The 19588-nt window shown below is 37.9% G+C and overlaps 1 protein-coding gene across 1 annotated transcript in view; it reads left to right on the plus strand.

The window, feature by feature from the left end:
* The window catches only part of LOC136885913 (uncharacterized), a 151000-nt gene that overhangs the window by 1983 nt on the left and 129429 nt on the right, over positions 1–19588 (plus strand). Inside the window, exon 2 of the mRNA XM_067158605.2 lies at positions 5114–5196. The gene's annotated coding sequence lies outside the window, so the exon portion shown is untranslated. The remainder of the gene's footprint in view (positions 1–5113; positions 5197–19588) is intronic.

The raw sequence follows: 19588 nt of genomic DNA on the forward strand, positions 1-19588 counted from the left end.
CAAAGAATGCCAACAAAGCCTGATTTCAGACTGATTATACCTATATATGGCTTCAAATTGTCGTCAATAGTTGGCAGTAGCTTACTGTACCTGTCATTTATGCATGCGTAACCCAACAAAGAAATTATATAGGGAAGAAATTCATTACATGTTATAATTCTCATGTTAGGTCCGTATTGAAATGTACGTAAATACAAAGTATGTTACAAGTGTTTATTTATATATCCACCTATTCAATACAAAGAGATCTTTTTAGAAATTAAATATTATTATAAAATGTTAAGGGACATGTTTCGCCCATATTAAGGGCATCATCAGCCTCAAATTCAAACCTGTATGGTGAAAAATCAGGATCCTGATTGCTCTTACAAGCCATAAAAAGAGGATATCATTATAGGTGTCAGTCTAAACATACAAAATATTAGAATGTCCTTGGCTAAAATTGCAGTATCAAGCTGCATGTCATAAGTTCACATGAATATACTTTCCGGAGCATTGAAAAACTTGTTGGGGTAGGGCAGTAAACAGCTCAGTCTTTATAATGAAACAGAAATGTGCCTCCTTGAAGATGATAAGAAAAAGCAAAGCTGATACACTGTTACAGATGTCAGTATCATATGTTGTGATAAGACAACAGATCTCTTAAATGGCTGTTCAGCTGCCTATAGTCTATTTAACTGGCTGAAGGAGTGAAAGTCGAATGTGTTACGTAAGGAAGACTGTTATCTTATCATTTACACATTTACAAAATTACCAACTGGTTCGATAGAAGGTAGTTCAGGTTTAGGAAACATTATTCCACTGAAGCTCACATTGTAGATTCCAGCAAGATATAGCAGATATAGTAGATTCATGAGGTCAAATGTATCACGATTGACATATCTAAGGCTTTTGATAGGGTAGATCTTTGTAGACTACTGACAAAAATTAGGGCAATTGGGCTAGATAAAATAGTGGCTCAATGGTTGGTCATAATGCTGTGGCCACATTATTAGAGTAAACATTAACAAATTGAGAATTGAACACATGGAATGTTACCAATTTTTAATTTATGACTTGAATACTTGGTATATATCCCCTGAGCTTTAATGAGTCACTTGATTTGACTGGGCAGACCCTCAATGAGTATTTTATGCTGACTCTTTAAATCGTCATCATGAAACCAGATCTGAATGAGCTTCTCAATCAAGCCAATTTTTGTTGTTATATTTCTTTTTTGGATTTCTTCTTTGCTGTTGCCCAATGTTTTTCTATGAGGTTCATGTCTGTACTGTCTCCAGGCCAATCAAGCAATTTTGCGTTGTTTCCCTTTAAAAAGTCCATTACTTTTTTGCTTTGTGGCAAGGAGCACCATCTTTCTAAAAAATAAATTCACTTAGGCCAAACCACTCTTGCACCTGAGGTAGCAACGGGTTTCTAATACTATACTGTTCATGTCTCATAGTTCCTTCAACAATATATAATCATCTACAGCCCTACCAATAAAACACACTCCAGACCATCACTGAAGTTCGATGTTTCACACTCTGCTTTACACAATCTGAATGGAATACTTCTCCTTCTTTTCTTCTGACATATTGACTTGTCTCTTCTTCAACAGTAAATACCAATTGGTCACTAAAACAAACCTGAAATAAAAGAAACAAATAAGCCTTACATTAAATGCAGTAAGCTGTACAGTTTCAAAGAAAAATTTCACACTTGTACTGAACTATAGGTTTACATCAGTTAGTTTGGGTTAAAAATGGAATAATGAGTGATGATTTAGGAATTACAGTTGTCATGGACTTGCCTTTTTCCAGTCATTAGATCACCAATTCTGGAGATTCTTCGCCCACTGGAACCTCTTTGCAGCCATAGCAGGAGTAATCTTTGCTTTTTTTAAAGATCATCTTGCTTTTATTCCAGCATTAAACAGCTCTCGTCTCACAGTCCTGGCTGATACGAATGACCCATACTCTGCAAATTTATTGCGTAAATCTGAACTAGTAACCTTGCGATTGTTTACTGACAATTGAATCAGTTTTCGCTTACTCCTCGGGGTTAGTTTCTTCTTTTCCACACAGTTTCCAACATATTGACATTTTGTCTTCTACTTGTCTTCACATTTTTAATTCTACTAACAGATTGCTGTGATATTTGCAATCCAGAAGCTATTTCTTGCTGCAAATAATGTTTATCAACAAATAGCTTTCTGATAATGCCTAGCTTTCTTGGCGAAAGGTCCTTTCATCTCCCCATCACCTGAAAATTTGTCAGTTTTCTAGAACCACTCTTAAGAATTGTCAACTGAACTTGTGAATAGTATCAATAATGCATGTAATTTACAGAGTGCACAATCTTAATGATAAGTCACATTATTTACTTCCATATAGCAACAATATGCATATGTAGATGATAAACAACAGAACATGAGCTCTAACAAAAATGACACAAAACCATCTGAATAATGTAATTACATTGTGGTTCTTACTGTAGCCACTATATGAAAAAAAGACATTACTGAGGACAGGGATATCCCAAGGGGTAACTTTACCACCAAACATGTTCAAGGATTAGGCTGTAAAGGCCGATAATTTACATAAAGGTAGAAATATACCTTTTACCCTAATAATTAGCCCATATCTGGTGTATTTCTAGAAAATAGGACTCAGAGCATTAGAGTAGGTGAAGTTATATTTGATGCTGTAACAAGTATGTGATTGGGTGCCACAGGGCAATATTATGAGACCTTTCTTATATTATGGAATACTTCCTCTCATGCAGAGGCTGCCTCGCGACAAAGTATACTTTTACATTTAATTTTAGAAGAGAAATAGATATACTGTACTTGAGAAATGTTGAAGGTAACCTAATTGTAACAGTGATTTCTTAGAATTATCAGTGAGCCCCTTAAGGCTATGATGGCAATCTCCTGTAACGTTATAAATGGCAGAGACATCTGTTTCCAGAAATTAGCGGCAAAAGCAGGAATCGTTCCCCTAGCTCCAGTCATCAGACCTACTATGTCGATTTCCTCTATCTGGTATTTCTCCCTGTAGTAAGGAATTGTTGGTAAGTAAATATTCCTCTTCTTGAGGTTAACATCTCAGAGCTGCGACTTATGGCTCTCAAAGCGAATTGTGAGGTCGATGATGTAACCACTCTTCTTATTCTTGAAAGCAATGATGTCAATCCTTCTGTGCCTTCCGTTGTCCACTAAGCCATGAACCTCTTCAAATACCTGGAAACCATGGTCTTTTAGCGTTGTCGCAATTATCAAGCGGATGTTATGATGACGCGTATTCCTTAAAAGTTCACCATGAGGACAAGATCCCAGAACATGCGCAAGAGTTTCAATGTCCTTGAGGGTGGAAAGTAAGGTTGCATGTTTCACAAATAGTGAATTAAACCTCTCTGGTTTAATTATTGTGTTGATGGCGTAAAAGTTCCTCTGTAAGTTGCTAGGTTTTCATAATAAGGGTTGATCTTCATTGTGGTAATCACATAACCAGGACTGAAAATAAAATTTACAGAACACATAATTATGAGGGTATTTAGGGGTTATAAAGGAGAGGAGATATAAATGTCCACAAAGGCCACAATGAGAGTATGAGACTGTCATCAGTATTACTTGATTAGAGAACAGGAAATAATCCACAGAAACAGCTCTATTTCTTGTAGGTGATTTCTGACAAAAGAGTTGTGTTACAAAGATATTGCAAAGTTTCAGCTGGGAAGACTTGGAGTAAGGACACAAGCTGTTCGATTAAGCAGTATATTCTGAGATGTCATTGGAGAGATGGCTTGGAATGACACTAGTTGATGAATACATTTAAGTCATATTCTTTATATGTAGGAAAGGTCACAACATGAAGATAAGTTGGAATCCAAGGGGACAAATTTTGGCAAATGTTCACTTATAAGATGATTTGGCGATTGGAAAATTTACCAAGGGAGTAGTTTCATACATTTCCACAATCTTTTTCTGCATAAACAACCAACAGCCCTAAATTCCATTGATTGATTGATTGATTGATAGATTTATGTTTTTGCTCTTAATACGATGTAAGGAGAGGGATATTTCTATGGTAATTATTTAAGGCATTGTCCACTTTTTGGGATAATGATGGGAATAATGTGGGATTATTTGGTAATGTAGTGAAGTGTTTTGGGAAAGAAAGTATATAGGAACACGGAAATGAACAAACAGGTGACAATTCATGTGTAGAAAGATGGGAACAGGGGAATGTGAATGTAAGAGGATAAGGAAATTAGCTAGACATTATGGAGATAGGGATCAACAGAAAGAGAAAGAGAAACAAGAAATGGTTTTGTGTAATGATTTGGAGATGGTATTTATTAAGATTTTTTTTCCCCCTAAATTGTACATGTACACATACACAGATGTGTCTCCATCCCCACACAAATGTGTACATAAACTCTGCTGAATATTCACAAATATGTAGTCAATTTTAAAATTTCATGTTTACAAATGTTCCTCCTTCTCTCTTGCTACCTTGTCTAATGCTATCCTACAGTGTTTTCTTTTTCAGTTCTTATCTTTCTTATCAGTTGTCTGAAAAGCAGTGGCAAAAGGGACTCGGGTTAGGACGCAGCAGGTCATTATGCAAGTTGGGTTCCAAAAAGGGTAAAAAAATAAAAATAAATGCAATGTAAATTTTAATCTAATAGCAGTTGTATAGTATTGTTTGAAGTAATTGCACATGTTTTATATGATTTGATTATGTTTCTAAATACAAAAGATATTATGAGTAGAATTTTGTGAATATAATGTAAATTTAATAAGGGTGAGCTGTGTGTTTAATAAAGAAAATTAGTGTAAGTTGTATAATACTGCATTTTAGGAAATTGTCTTCTTCTCTGTTCATTTAACATTTAGTGCTTCATAATAATATATTTGTTTGTACCATTTGCACCAAGGTAGACACCTCTTTTGCATTTAGAGTGATTTTGATTTGATTGTACCTTTCCATTCTTATATTTTTAAAATGGGAGATTAATTATACTCTTCTTGTGCAACTATGAAATTTATTTTCTCAGCTGTTTCTTGTTTAGGCTTATATATTTTTATTCCCTTCTTTATTCTACTCCTCTTATTTCTTACTTATAGCCGTTCGAAGATATTAAGGAGGAGATATTGATAGAAGAACATACAGATGATCAGCTGTTGCAATACATCAAAGGAGAAACAAAGTATGTACACTACAAATTCTACACAGTAAGGAATATATTTTACCTATTCACAGTTGTGTTCTGTGGTGGTTGGTATATCTCCAAAAAGTTTTTTCATCAGTTTAATCCTTTCTTTACAAGGTTACATTTAAATATGAATATCAAAATAATTCTATTGGTTAAAATTATCTATAATATTCAGGAACATTAAGATCATATTTAATGTTCTGTCATGTAGTTTCATTGAATAAATATCTACAAAAAAACTCTGGTAAAGCTAGATATTTAAGCAACAATGAAAAATGGACAAAGGGGTGACAAGTCAAGTCATGTATAGAAATATGGGAACAGGGGAATGTGAAGATAAGAGGATAAACAAAATAGCTAGTCATTGTGGAAATGTCACGGTCACTGCATCATTTGTTCATCACATTCTTATCATCTGCAATGTGGTCTGCAACTATTACCTCCAGATATTCTAAGTAATTTTGTACATTCGCACCAACGGTGACACACAGAAAAAGTCATGTTTGTAGATTGTAAACTAAATCTAGAAACTCGATATTGTTAAGTTTTATATTTTTGCTAATTTTTCAGGATATAAGAAAAGTGTATAAAATAATTATGAATGATGGTATAATTATTTCTGTCAGTACCTTAGTTATGACCTCCTTGATACATTCAGTCTGTACAGTAGCTACATTTTCAATTTTCTTGTCTTTTATAGCAATAAATTTTTTGTTGGAGCCACCTGGTTCTTGCATAGAAAATATTTATTTCAAGTATCTCTGTGTTTTTACTTGCCAAAAACCATATTTTTGCGAAACAAATGACAGTATTTCAATTTGCAAACACTTCATAGTAATTATATTAAATAACACTAGAATGTGTATATTGTTCTCCTACCTGTTCAATACAATACAATCTTCAAAGTTACGACTTTGTCCTTATCAAATATTAGCTTAAAATTAATGCATTTCATGGTACATGTTTCGCCTATCCATTGTAGGCATCATCAGCCATATTTTACTTATGAATAGATCACGTACCTGATTGGGAATGACTTATGAATACTGTTAAAAACTATATCTTGTAAAACGGATTGGAGAACATTAGATAACTAATACAAAATAAAGTGTGGTATACTATTACTTAACAATATTGTGTTAATATTGGAGTTTAAAAGGGTGGAATTCATTTGAAGATTACAACACTGATATTAAAAAATCTATATGTATATAAAAGTCATTGTATGTATGTGGGTGGGTGGGTTTGTACCACATCTCCTCCCAAACCATTGGAGCGATTTCAACCAAATTTGATACACTTATGACTTGGTATCAGGAGACAAACCGCGTGGGGGTAAGACATCCCAAACACCCCTAGGGCGGGGGGCGAGGGGGGTAATATATAAAAATAAATGAAAATAGTGTCGATTCCATACTTTACGGGGTCGCTGAGGTGAATAGTGACACTCCTATTTTTTAAAAGTCCAAGTTCAGCCCCCCTTTGGGGTGGGGGCGAGGGGGGAGTGATATATACCAATAATCGAAAATAACATCGAATACATAGTTTTCGGGGTCGCCAAAGTGAATAGCGACACTCCGGATTTTCAGTATCAGGAGACAAACCACGTGGGGGTAAGACACGCCAGGAACCCTTAGGGGCGGGGGGCGAGGGGGTCATAAATAAAAATAAACGAAAATAGTGTCGAATCCACACTTTTCGGGGTCGCTGAGATGAATAGTGACACTCCGATATTTTTAAAAGTCCAAGTTCAGCTGACTTTTGTGTGGGGGCGAGGGGGGAGTGATATATACAAATAATCGAAAATAGTGTCAAATACATAGTTTTCGGGGTCGCCAAAGTAAATAGCGACACTCCGGATTTTTGGTATCAGGAGACAAATCACGTGGGGGTAAGACACCCCAGGAACCCTTAGCGGCGGGGGATGAGGGGGGTCATATATAAAAGTAAATAAAAATAGTGTCGAATCCATACTTTTCGGGGTCACAGAGATGAATAGTGACACTCCAATTTTTTTAAAGTCCAAGTTCAGCCCCCTTTGGGGTGGGGGCGAGGGGGGAGTGATATATACAAATAATCTAAAATAGTGTCAAATACATAGTTTTCGGGGTTGCCAAAGTGAATAGCGACACTCCGGATTTTTAGCATCAGCAGACAAATCACTTGGGGGTAAGACACCCCAGGAATCCTTAGCGCTGGGGGGCGAGAGGGGTCATATATAAAAGTAAATGAAAATAGTGTCGAATCCATATTTTTCGGGGTCACTGAGATGAATAGTGACACTCCAATTTATTTTGAAGTCCAAGTTCAGCCCCCTTGCCCCCTTTGAGGTGGGGGCGAGCGGGGAGTGATATATACAAATAATCGAAAATAATGTCGAATACATAGTTTTTGGGTTCGCCAAAGTGAATAGCGACAATCCGGATTTTCAGTATCAGGAGACAAACCACGTGGGGGTAAGACACGCCCGGAACCCTTAGGGGCGGGGGGCGAGGGGGTCATAAATAAAAATAAACGAAAATAGTGTCGAATCCACACTTTTCGGGGTCGCTGAGATGAATAGTGACACTCCGATTTTTTAAAAGTCCAAGTTCAGCCCCCCCTTTTAGGGTGGGGGCGAGGGGGGAGTGATAAATACAAATAATCGAAAATAAAGTCGAATACATAGTTTTCGGGTTCGCCAAAGTGAATAGCGACAATCCGGATTTTCAGTATCAGGTGACAAACCACGTGGGGGTAAGACACGCCAGGAACCCTTAGGGGCGGGGGGTGTCATAAATAAAAATAAACGAAAATAGTGTCGAATCCACACTTTTCGGGGTCGCTGAGATGAATATTGACACTCCGATTTTTTTAAAAGTCCAAGTTCAGCCCCCTTTTAGGGTGGGGGCGAGGGGGGAGTGATATATACAAATAATCGAAAATAGTGTCAAATACATAGTTTTCGGGGTCGCCAAAGTGAATAGCGACACTCCGAATTTTTGGTATCAGGAGACAAACCACGTGGGGGTAAGGAACCCTTAGGGGTGAGGGGCGAGGGGGTCATATATAAAAATAAACGAAAATAGTGTCGAATCCATACTTTTCGGGGTCGCTGAGATGAATAGTTACACTCCGAATTTTTTAAAAGTCCAAGTTCAGCCCCCTTTGTGGTGGGGGCGAGGGGAGAGTGATATATACACATAATCGAAAATAGTGTCGAGTCCATACTTTTCGTGGTCGCTTAGGTGAATAGTGACATCCCGGGAATTTTTAACTTCCAAGTTCAACCCCCTTTAGTCTGGGGTACAAGGGGTGAGTGATGTATAAAAATAATCGAAAAGAATGTCGAGTACTCTTCGGGGTCGCTAAGATGAATACTGACACTCCGGATTTTTACTATCAGGAGACAAACCACTTGGGTTAGGGCACCCCAGGAACCCGTAGGGGCGGGGGGCGATGGGGTGAGATATAATAATCATCGAAAGTAGTGTCGAATGCATACTTATGGGGTCGGTTAGATGAATAGTGACACCCCGGGATTTTTTTAAGTCCATGTTCATTCCCCTTTGGGGTGGGGAGCAAGGGTGTGAGATATAAAAATAATTGTATTTAGTGTCAAATATACAGTTTTCGGGGTCGCCGAGGTGAATAGTAACACTCCGGAATTTTAATATCGGGAGACAAACCACGTGGGAATAAGACACCCCAGGAACCATTAGGGGTGGGGGGCGGGGGGCTTGAGATATGAAAATCATCAAAGTAGTGTCGAATACATACTTTTTGCGGTTGCTGAGATGAATAGTGACACTCCAAGTTTTTTAAAGTCCAAGTTCAGACCCTTTGGCGTGGGGGCGAGGGGGAAGTGATATATACATGTAATCGAAAATTGTGTCGAATACGTAGTTTTCGAGGTCGCCAAAGTGAATAGCGAAACTCTGGATTTTTAGTATCAAGAGACAAACCACGTGGGGATAAGACATCCCAGGAACCATTAGGGGCGGGGGGCAAGGGGGGTCATATTTAAAAATAAACGAAAATAGTGTCGAATCCATACTTTTCGGGGTCGCTTAGATGAACAGTGACATCCCGGGAAATTTTTAATATCAAGTTCAGCCCCATTTAGGGTGGGGGGCAAGGGGGAGTGATATATAAAAATAATCGTAATTAGTGTCAAATCCACAGTTTTTAGGGTCGCTGAGGTGAATAGTGACACTCTGGACATTTAAAGTCCAAATTAAGGCCCCTTTTGTGGTGAGTGGTTAGGAAGGGAGTTAGATATAAAATAATCGAAAATAATGTCACATCCATTGTTTTAGGTGTCGCTTAAATGAGGAGTGACACTCCGGTTGTCGTTTAAGTCCAAGTTGATCCCCAATTGCCAGGCGGGTGAGAAGGAGTCAAGAACAGAAAATATCCAAATGACCGAGGTTAAGGATTTGTTTTGTACGTTCCAGTATAACTGTCAGCAGAACTTAATACAAATATTACCTACTACCTGAAAAAATACTAAGGGGGAATGACACCCCTTGAAGCCTTAGATAAGGGTACGAAATGTAATTAAGACTGAAAATGACCGATATTAGTGTTGAATCCATACGTTTCGGGACTACGGGAACAATTTCAAACAAACTTGGCCACTTATGACTTATTATCAGGAGACAAAGTGCGTGGAGGTATGACAACCCTAGCACACCTACGACGGGATGAGATGTAGAAATAATCGAAAATAGTGTCGAATCCATTCTTTTCGGGGTCGCTGAGATGAATAGTAACGCTCCAATTTTTTTAGAAGTCAAATTTCTGCCTCCTTTCGCATAGCGGTGAGAAAAAGTGAAAAACAAAATTTAGTAAATGACCGAGAGAATGGACGCATGTGTGTATACTGGACCTACTGTCTGGAGAAATATACGCTAGGGGTAAGAGGCTCCTAGCCTCTAAAGTAGGGGCGAAATGTAAATATTAACCGAAAATGACCGAAATTTGTGTCTAATCCATAGTTTTCGGGGTCGCTGAGGTGAACTGTAACACTCTGGATGCCGTTTAAGATAAAGCTCAGTCCTACTCGGCAGGCGGATGAGAACTGGCAAAAAATTGAAAACGTCCAAAGGGACAGAGTTTAAGGATGTGTGTATGTTTTAGCATATCTCTCAATCAAACTTGGTATACACATGACTTACTATATAGAAAACATTACTGTGGGGGTCAGATACACTTAGCCCCCACTGGTGTTGGAGAATGAGAGGGCCTGACTTGCAAAAATAAGGAAAATAACCAATATTAATGTCGAAATCCATTGTTTATGTGTCTCTGATACGAACTGTGATGCTGTGGATAGCGTTTAAGTCCACGTTCAGCCTCCATTGAGGCAGGAGCTGAGAAGGGCTTAAAAGTAAATAGTATAAAATGACCGAGATTAGTGTCTACTCGAAAATTACATAATCTAAAACTTGAAATCAGATACATCTAAATAACTATAAAACTCATAAGTCGTAAAATCAACATCTCAAAAAGAATTCTATAAGCATTCACTTCACACTCAACTAAATGGTAATACAAATATTAAAGGTAAACATTCAAAAACTATCCGGGCAACGCTGGGTACTACAGCTAGTATTATATTAAAGATAAAAATCAGAAAGCACATTCCATTTGATTGTAAAAGGGCATGTTATTGAAAACTTGAAGAGAGTTGAGCATTGGTGGTGGTAGTTGTACTTGAAGTTTCTATTTATATGCTTATAAATTTTGAAGAATTTACATATGGTCTGGTTCTTTTTAAGATGAGGATATTAGTTGAAATGCTGGTGCAGTAGGCTATATTGAAGTTTGTGTAGACGTCATTAGGCCATCTTCTTTAAAGTAGTGATATGTGTAGCTTTTATTGTTGAACAAGTTGAGGTGAGCATACTAGTCAAAAGGGAATGTTGTTGTCAGTCGGTGAGTAGCCAAGTGTGTGATGGAATTCTGTAATTACGAAATTATTTGAATTTAATGAAATATCATATTTGGAATAAAGGGGCTGAATAGTGGAAGTTAAATGGAAAGTGTTAATACTTAGCCCTTTGACCGCTGAGATGTTAACTTATGTTGATGGCTTTAGAGCAACTGGCAATCGCCGAGCGTTTACTTCACGTATTGTATTTGTGAAGTCTTGGTGGAGGGGATTGAGGTTGAGAAGGCGTGGCTAAGGGCCTATTCGCTGCGCGCAAGGAGGAGTTGTCGGCAGCGGGAGAAGGGGCAGGGGGTGGTGTGTGTGTTGGATTGGTGGGAGTGTTTACTGATTTGGTGTTAAATATTTTATAAAAATTGCTATTCAGAAGGAATGGGTTTTTAAATAGAATTGGAATCTGTTCATAAAGAGGACTTTTGTTATCTATTACGTCATTTAAGTTTTTGTCTATGTAGAATTGTTGATCTAGGAAGATGTATAAGTTTTCATATTCCGTCATGAGTTTACACTTTTCAATTGTTTTTAAGATTTGTAGGTCCTGATCTGTTGTTGTAAATTTGTGACCTGTTTCCCTCATGTGGTTACTCATCGCAGAGAAATTACATTTTTGGGCATTATAATGTTCTGCATATCTAGTTGAGAAACAGCAGCCAGTTTGACCGACATAATAATAATTACATATTGAGCATCTGAGTCTATATATACCTGAGTTTGAATATTTGTTATTAGTTGAATTGACTGAGTTATTATTAAAAAATAAATTTCGATTTGTTTTTTGCATTGTGTAAGCGATTTTTACGTCGTGTTTTTTTAAAGGTTTGGTAATTTGATGGATTTTTGGGTTGGTAAATGTGAACTTTGCGAATTTTTGTTTGTTGGCTTTAATTGGTGGAAGGTTTGTGGTTAATTTTAGTCTAACTTTATTAGTGATTTTGTTGATCACATCTGGATTGAACCCATTGAATTTGGCTGTTTCTTTTATGAAATCTAATTCATTTTTTAGATTATTCGGTGAAAGAGGGATTTTTAATGCCCTGTATACTAAACTGCAATAAGTGGCTTTTTTATTTTCCACTTACTTTTCATTTACTCCATTAACTATAAAATCGAATCCTTGCACCCAAATTCCCATCAAAAGGAAGCAGCCATGGCCCTAATTAAGGTACATCCCCAGCATTTGCTTGGCATGAAAATGGGAAACCATGGAAAACCATCCTCAGGGCTGCCGACAGTGGGGTTCGAACCCACTATCTTCCGAATATTGGATACTGGCCGCACTTAGGTGACTGCAGCTATTGAGCTCGGTGATATAGGCTTTAGGGGAGAGAATTTGAATATACTGAGTTGAATGTTAGGATATGTAAAATATCCATTGTATCCCATTTTTATAACAGAATATTCATCAGTCTGCTTCTTCTTATTTTTCTTCTTTGGTGTATACCTGCCTGGTGGCAGGGTCCGGTGTTGTGATTCATTGTCTCCAGTTAGTTTTGCTCTTGGACCATGTCTGTATGTAGTCTCACAGCTTTCAGGTCGTTGTGCACTTTATCTGTTCTATGCTGTCTTGTCCGTCTCTTGCACCTCTTTAAACGGACATGCTGTGTATACGCTGATGGTGCAATGCCAAAACGTTTTCTAAAACTGTAACATCATTTGAAATGTTGTGCAGTCTTGTTGTGCCATGCTTCCACCTAAGCATCTTCGTATCCATGATCCTTTGTTGGCGTTCTACCTCTTTTACTGGCCAGCATTCGTTTTCGTAGTAAACAACAGGATGGATAATAGTTTGGTAGATCTTAGATTCCAGATGGTTCTTCATCTGACGGTCGCAAGGGCTTCCGTTGTCATTCTCCTCTTCATTCAAGCTTTGTATATCCATAAGTTGACTTCATCAGTAAGTCGGCCATTATCGGGGATTGTGGAGCTAAGGTACTTACATTTCTGTGCTCATGCTATATCTTCACCGTCAACATGCATGTTTCCAACTTCTCGACGATGTAATGTCATGTATTCTGTCTTCTTTTTGTTGAGGCGCGGGACATATTGCGCTAGTCAATTGTTCCTGTCTTCTGTTTGATGCTGGACATCAAGCTTATTCTCTGCAGCCAGAATGACATCATTTGCATAGAGAAGTGTCCATGGTATAGGACTGTCAAGTCTGATGTAATGGAGTCTGTCACAAGAATGAACAGCAGTGGTGATAAGGCAGGGCCTTGGTGGACTCCTACAGTTATGTGATATTCATTAGACGCTCATGCGACAGATTGAACATGCCAGAGAAACAGGGTAAATTAAATAATTATTTTGTTTATTACTTTTCCATTTAAAATTTTACTTCCTTATTCACGGAGTTCTCTCCAACAGGAACGGCTACCGACACTCCACGTTATAATTATCACGAATGACTGCCACTCAAAGTAAGGAACACATCTACGATAACGGTAGTAAAAAAAATAGAAAACAAACTAGCTGTTACAGCAAATGAGCTAGTTCGCAAAGGAAAACAGGAAGCAAAATCAGACACCACCAAAATAAACAAAGAGAGAAACTTACCTGAACTGATGGAAAGGTGTCTCAATAAAACCCGTAGATAAATTACAACAACAGTACCTGGTATGAAAATGTTAACTTAAAAGAACAACATTTTTATTTCCCTAAAATAAGATTAAATTGAAAATCGTAACAGGGAAAACGTCGAAACAGAAAAAATTAAATGAGAAACAAATAGTAAATTAAGTTAAAACACCAAACGGAAAGTTAAGATTACAAATCGTGGTTGACGAACGCAATAAGAAAAAGAAAATGAACTAGTCATAACTAAAGCTAATATTTTTAGAAGCTTCAACATGCCAGAGAAACAGCGTAAATTAAATAATTAATTTGTTTATTACTTTTCCATTTAAAATTTTACTTCCTTATTCACGGAGTTCTCTCCAACAGGAACGGCTACCGACACTCCACGTTATAATTATCACGAATGACTGCCACTCAAAGTAAGGAACACAAACTAAGGAGCAATCTCATGCAGGATGAATAAGAATCCAATTTTAGAAATTAATTGCTCAATAACATGCTCAAAATTCCATAAGAGCAAGGGGAAATCATACAATTAAATAAAATTTTCACACTAGGTTGACAGTCTCCAAGAAGGGAATTCACGACATTAATAAAAATCAACCACAACAGTCGCATATTGTCATGGCAACGCGCACACACCACGAACAATGCCATTGCAATGTTTCAACAGTCACAATGGCCATAACTACGAAGGAGCGAAGCACAATATTACAAGTAAGAATCAAAGAATGAACCAGGAAAAAAAAGAAGACAGAGAGAATTAAATGAAATTTCCATCCTCTTTGTTAGAACTCAAATGGCTTAAAACTTTACATAGTGGGGTGATTTGGTGGCAACCATTAATAAAATAGTACGCTATCTTTTCAACCATTAAGTAATTCAGCTTCAGCCCAGATAAATGTAACACAAGTTTAAGTGCATGATCAATAGCTTGGATACCTCTCTATATACAAATGAATTGTACAACGAACGTGATTTTTTCTTGAATTACAATAATAAATATTTGTAGCCGAGATATGAAGACGGTATGCTACTAGGAGGCCAAAATGCCACACTATAGAAATAGGGTTTCAAAATAGATGGATGCCGAAAGAAGTTCCTGTTCACTAAGGCCCAGAAGGAATTCTGCTAAAGTAGAGATGACGCCATAGCGCCATGTTAATACTCACATAGATGTGATATCATATTTAAGATAAATAAATAATTCATACTGTCTGGGGACGCTCCCATGAGGAAGATGTTGAACACTACAATCATACTGAGGGCGAGAGAAAGAGGCCTCTCACTAATATCCTTTATCCGTTATCCATTACACAGTCCGAAATCCGCTCCCGCATGGGACACAAGACACACTGACGATCCATCTCCTTCAAGTAACAACACCTTAATGGCGTCTCACGCCCGACTTGATGGGTAATGAAGAGGTCCCAACACAGAAAGCCCTCATTGGTTAGTGGGCGGAGCATTGCAGTATGAACTCTCCGTAGAGAGGGCAGCACATACAAGGAACTTTTCTTTCCATAAGGTTAAACCAACACATTGAGCGCTAAGCTCGGAGAGTATATGAATTAAATAAACCAAACATAGTGAGGGAAGGTAAAGAAAGATGGTTTGTAGAAAATTAGGATTATAGGACACGAATTTAAATGGCGATTAGCCCACACCTAAAATGGTACGGGAGAAGGTGAATCAATACGACACCTCCGTGTCAAACATAACACCTTGTTTCTTCGTACAGCAATTACACCCTCTCAACAAGGTGTTCTGGAATGGCATGTTCTTGTAGTGTTGACTGATCAGGTTATGAAGTACCCGATGGAAGGCTTTCTCAGAGTGCAGAAAGTCGTGATGAAGCCTCTTATCCTTTTCACAGTGTATATCAAGTAACAGCCCTGCTGCGTGAGTTGCTCCTGTTGTGCCACAATTTTACACAAATCCAGGTTGGCTTGTTGAATGTTTGGCTAAATCGTTAATCCTGTTGTCGAAGATTTGCTCGAAATATGTCATTGTGTGGCTCAGAAGTGCGATTGGGTGGTAATTAGAAAAATTTACAGGGCTTTCGTTATTTTCGAATGGTTACTCTGTTGCCAATCTGTTGGTTTTTGACCTTCTTTGATGATCTGGTTAAAAATCTTGCTTTAGCCACACTGCTGCACACCCCGTTTCGAGAGACAAGCTCTGCCGGAAGATAATCGAGACAGATGGCTTTCCCTGGTTTCATTTCCTTCAGTATAGCCTTAACTTCGGTGACGTACATTTCCTACAATAGAGCTTCTACAGCGGAGGTGATTGGGATTGGTAGGTGCGGAAATTCCAAGATTGACATTTTGTCTAAGTAGTTCCGCCAGTGTACTCGCGCTTACCACCAGTCAAGTAGCAAACCATCTGTTTCCTCATTGATGCCGTAAAAACGTTGGACTTCTTCCATTTTGTGATTCCTCGATTTGATTAGCCGTTAAATATTCCGCTCGTTTCACATATAGACCTGCTTACCAGTTTGCTTTTGTTAGACCAATGACCTCATCCACTTTACTACTGGCTGCCTTGTAGGCTTTCCAGCGTTTAAGAAACTCGTGGTACAGCCGTTTCTTCAACCATCTGAGCTTGCATCCGGGAGATAGTAGGTTCGAATCCCACTATCGGCAGCCCTGAAAATGGTTTTCCGTGGTTTCCCATTTTCACACCAGGCAAATGCTGGGGCTGTACCTTAATTAAGGCCACGGCCTCTTCCTTCCAACTCCTAGGCCTTTCCTATCCCATCGTCGCCATAAGACCTATCTGTGTCGGTGCGACGTAAAGCCCCTAGCAAAAAAAAAAAAATCTTCAACCATACTGCATACTTAATGTGGCCATATACATTAGGAATAATTTTTTTAAAGAGTAATCTCCAGCAATGTCAAATTTTTTTGTTGTTTTATCATGGTCAAACTAAGAAATTTTGAGGTTCATTATACACAATTTTTATGTTAATTGTTTATAAAAAATATTTGTTGCTATTTATACTGGGGTACTTAAAGTATTCTATCTCACATTTTAAAACCAAAATCCATGAAACTAGAACAAAAACAATCTAACTTATATGGGGAATGTTCCCTACCACTTTTATTTAATTAGTCACAAGCAAGGATTTTAAAATTATATTACAATTTAAGTTTCTTGAAAATTTGTTAAACAAAGTTTTTAAAATGTTGTTAAAATTACATTTTTATTAATATCGTTTTCTCAGTGCTGCGGAACATAGATACATGTATTAGCTTTAATTTGAAATAAAAATCAAGCAGATACCATTTCAAAGTTAAAGCACTTTGGATGACTTCAAATGTCAAGAAACAAATTAATCCGTTGCGTGGGCGATGCGGCGAGATCCGCGGCTACAAGTCGCTTGCTCGGTGGAGAACGCGGATATATCCGCCGATTCAAATTATATTTTTTTCTCAGTTGCCTGCCTGCAGAGGTTTATTTTCTTTTCAGCAGCGTATTCCGGATGAGTTTGCCCTCCGATGTGAATTTTTTCAACTATATTCTCCCAATACCAATGTGTCATCCATGAGTTGCAACATAAAGAACGCAACTGACGTCCGGGCAAGAACGACCTAAGGCATAATAGCTCCGCGCTGAAGCTTTAGCTCATCGCCTAATCGTCCCTTGGATGTAATAATATTGCTGTTGAAGGGATTTCTAGAGATTATGACACTGAAAAGACCTTTCTGATGACATTTTAAAACTGTGACCTGATTTAATATCCTCTTCCATCACGACTGGAGTGTGTGTTTATAGCGAGTTACACAACATTTTATTATCGTACGCATCCGTAATATTTTATGATTTCCGTCCAAACTGCTGAGACCAGGGTTCTATTCGATCCTTTTTCTTTCATTTTTTCCCGCTAAAATATCTATAACGAATTACCGGCCCCCACTGTTAGAGGAAGATGATTTACGGGCCATGATAAACGAAATGTTGGAATTTAGTGGAGAGAACTGTGATATTAGCCCATTTATGCCCAAGAATTTTTTTTTTCGAATTTTATGGTTTTGACTACTGGAATCAGTTTATTTATGTCCAAAAATACCCCGAAAATTGTTTTTAAAATATTTGTTGTTGTTGTTTAAAAATTATAGCATGGGTCGTAAACAACCCACTGGGCATGGACCCCAGGGGCATATCTCCAACATGGGCTGTGGCTATTTCCATGTTTGGGTTCAACATGGTATATTTTTAATGATAAAAGAAGAACAACTGGTGTATTTTATGACTCATTATTAGTGAAAAATGAAAATGACATATCTACTACAAAGGCAAGTATTATAAAGCACATAGAAAATGCTAATAAAAAGTCGCTCTTCACTCAATGCCATAAGAAGAAATCTCTCCTAAAAATGTAAAGAGTATCAAAATTTAACATTAACATTTAACATTAAGAATATAAAACAGACTATCAGTCGAGTTTCCTAGTCAGTCTTACACATTCCCTTGAATACTCAGTACTGAAATGGCACAACAGGCTTTGGGATCATTATTATAAAACATTTTGACTTGCGTAAAAAAAACTGAGTCAGTCAAAATTACTAAAGCTACGAAGTTAAAAACACGTTCTCATTTACACAGTGCAGTTTACTTCTTGTGGAATTCTCCAAAACAATAATGGTGTAAGGCAACAGCACATCTTTGGCATGCTCGGACAGTTTTACTTTTGCACACGCGACAGCGTCGCCGGGGCTGATTGTCCACCAGAAGATGACTACCATGGCTTTCCTGCATGGCTTCAGTCACTGGTGCACTCGTGTTAACATTGCGAGGAGGAGTTCCAGACTTCTCTAACAAGCTGGTCATAATGAATCGTCGGAACGCCAAGGTGTCAAGCTTCATGCCGTGAGATTTCGACAAAATCCAAGCGTTGCTCATCACAACGTCTAGAAGCCAGAGCAGATTTGGCATATACCATATTTTGCCTATTAGGCTGATGCGGAAAATAGATACATTGTTGTCCGTTTGTTCTAATCCTCCCATGTTCTTGTTTTACTTAGAAACAAAATGTGGCTGAGGTATCTTCACAGGTTTTTTCTGTGCGAATGAGTACCGCCCAGCTTCTTCAACAGGTTCTACGCCATGCTCGTTTGACAGGATGTTCACAACGTTGTAGTCTTTCCATGTCACAACCACTATTTGGTCTTCTTTGTCAACTGCACTTTCAAAGTATCCCCTTCCTTTTTTATTCATCGTCTTCCTGTCTGGCAATGGGCAGCCATTCCATCCAGTTAGCCCGAACCGTGCCAGTGCATCACATTCCTCTTTGTTAACTCCGACAACAACTTTGAGCAAGTAAAAATTTTATCGCAGTAAAAAGAGAAGCATACACTGGGATAAAACTTAGATAAAACATCGCAGAATTTCAAAACAACGCTTTCGCCTAATTCAACATCTTTAGAGCGTTTTTCGTTAGCTTTTGCACCTTGATAAATAGTCTTGTGCTTCAGTCCCTGGTTGTGACCCACTCATTTTGTCTGGATTGCAGCAATCATCTTCGTCGCCCGAATAGCCGTATCATCCGGTGGCGTGATAAAAAACATTCATTAATGTTCCAGGAATATTGCTGGCAGTGAATAGCTCAAGCTCTGACAGAATTTCAGCAGTAGTTAAATTTTTCGCCTGAAAAAGACTAAATAAATAATTAAAAACTGTAATTTGCTAATTAGTTAATGAATGGACGACTTAAATGTGCTCCGAATAGTTGATATTGTTTCAAAAACACTAATTTAGAACATTTTCCGCCAATTCCTTGTGTTGTAAGCATCTAAATGCAAATATGCGCTAAAGTACTATTGTTCTGTGGTTTGTGCCCAGCAGGTCGTTTGCGACCCACACTATGTTATTCAT

The sequence above is a fragment of the Anabrus simplex genome, chromosome X (genome assembly GCF_040414725.1).
Source record: "Anabrus simplex isolate iqAnaSimp1 chromosome X, ASM4041472v1, whole genome shotgun sequence".
Classification (NCBI taxonomy): domain Eukaryota; kingdom Metazoa; phylum Arthropoda; class Insecta; order Orthoptera; family Tettigoniidae; genus Anabrus; species Anabrus simplex.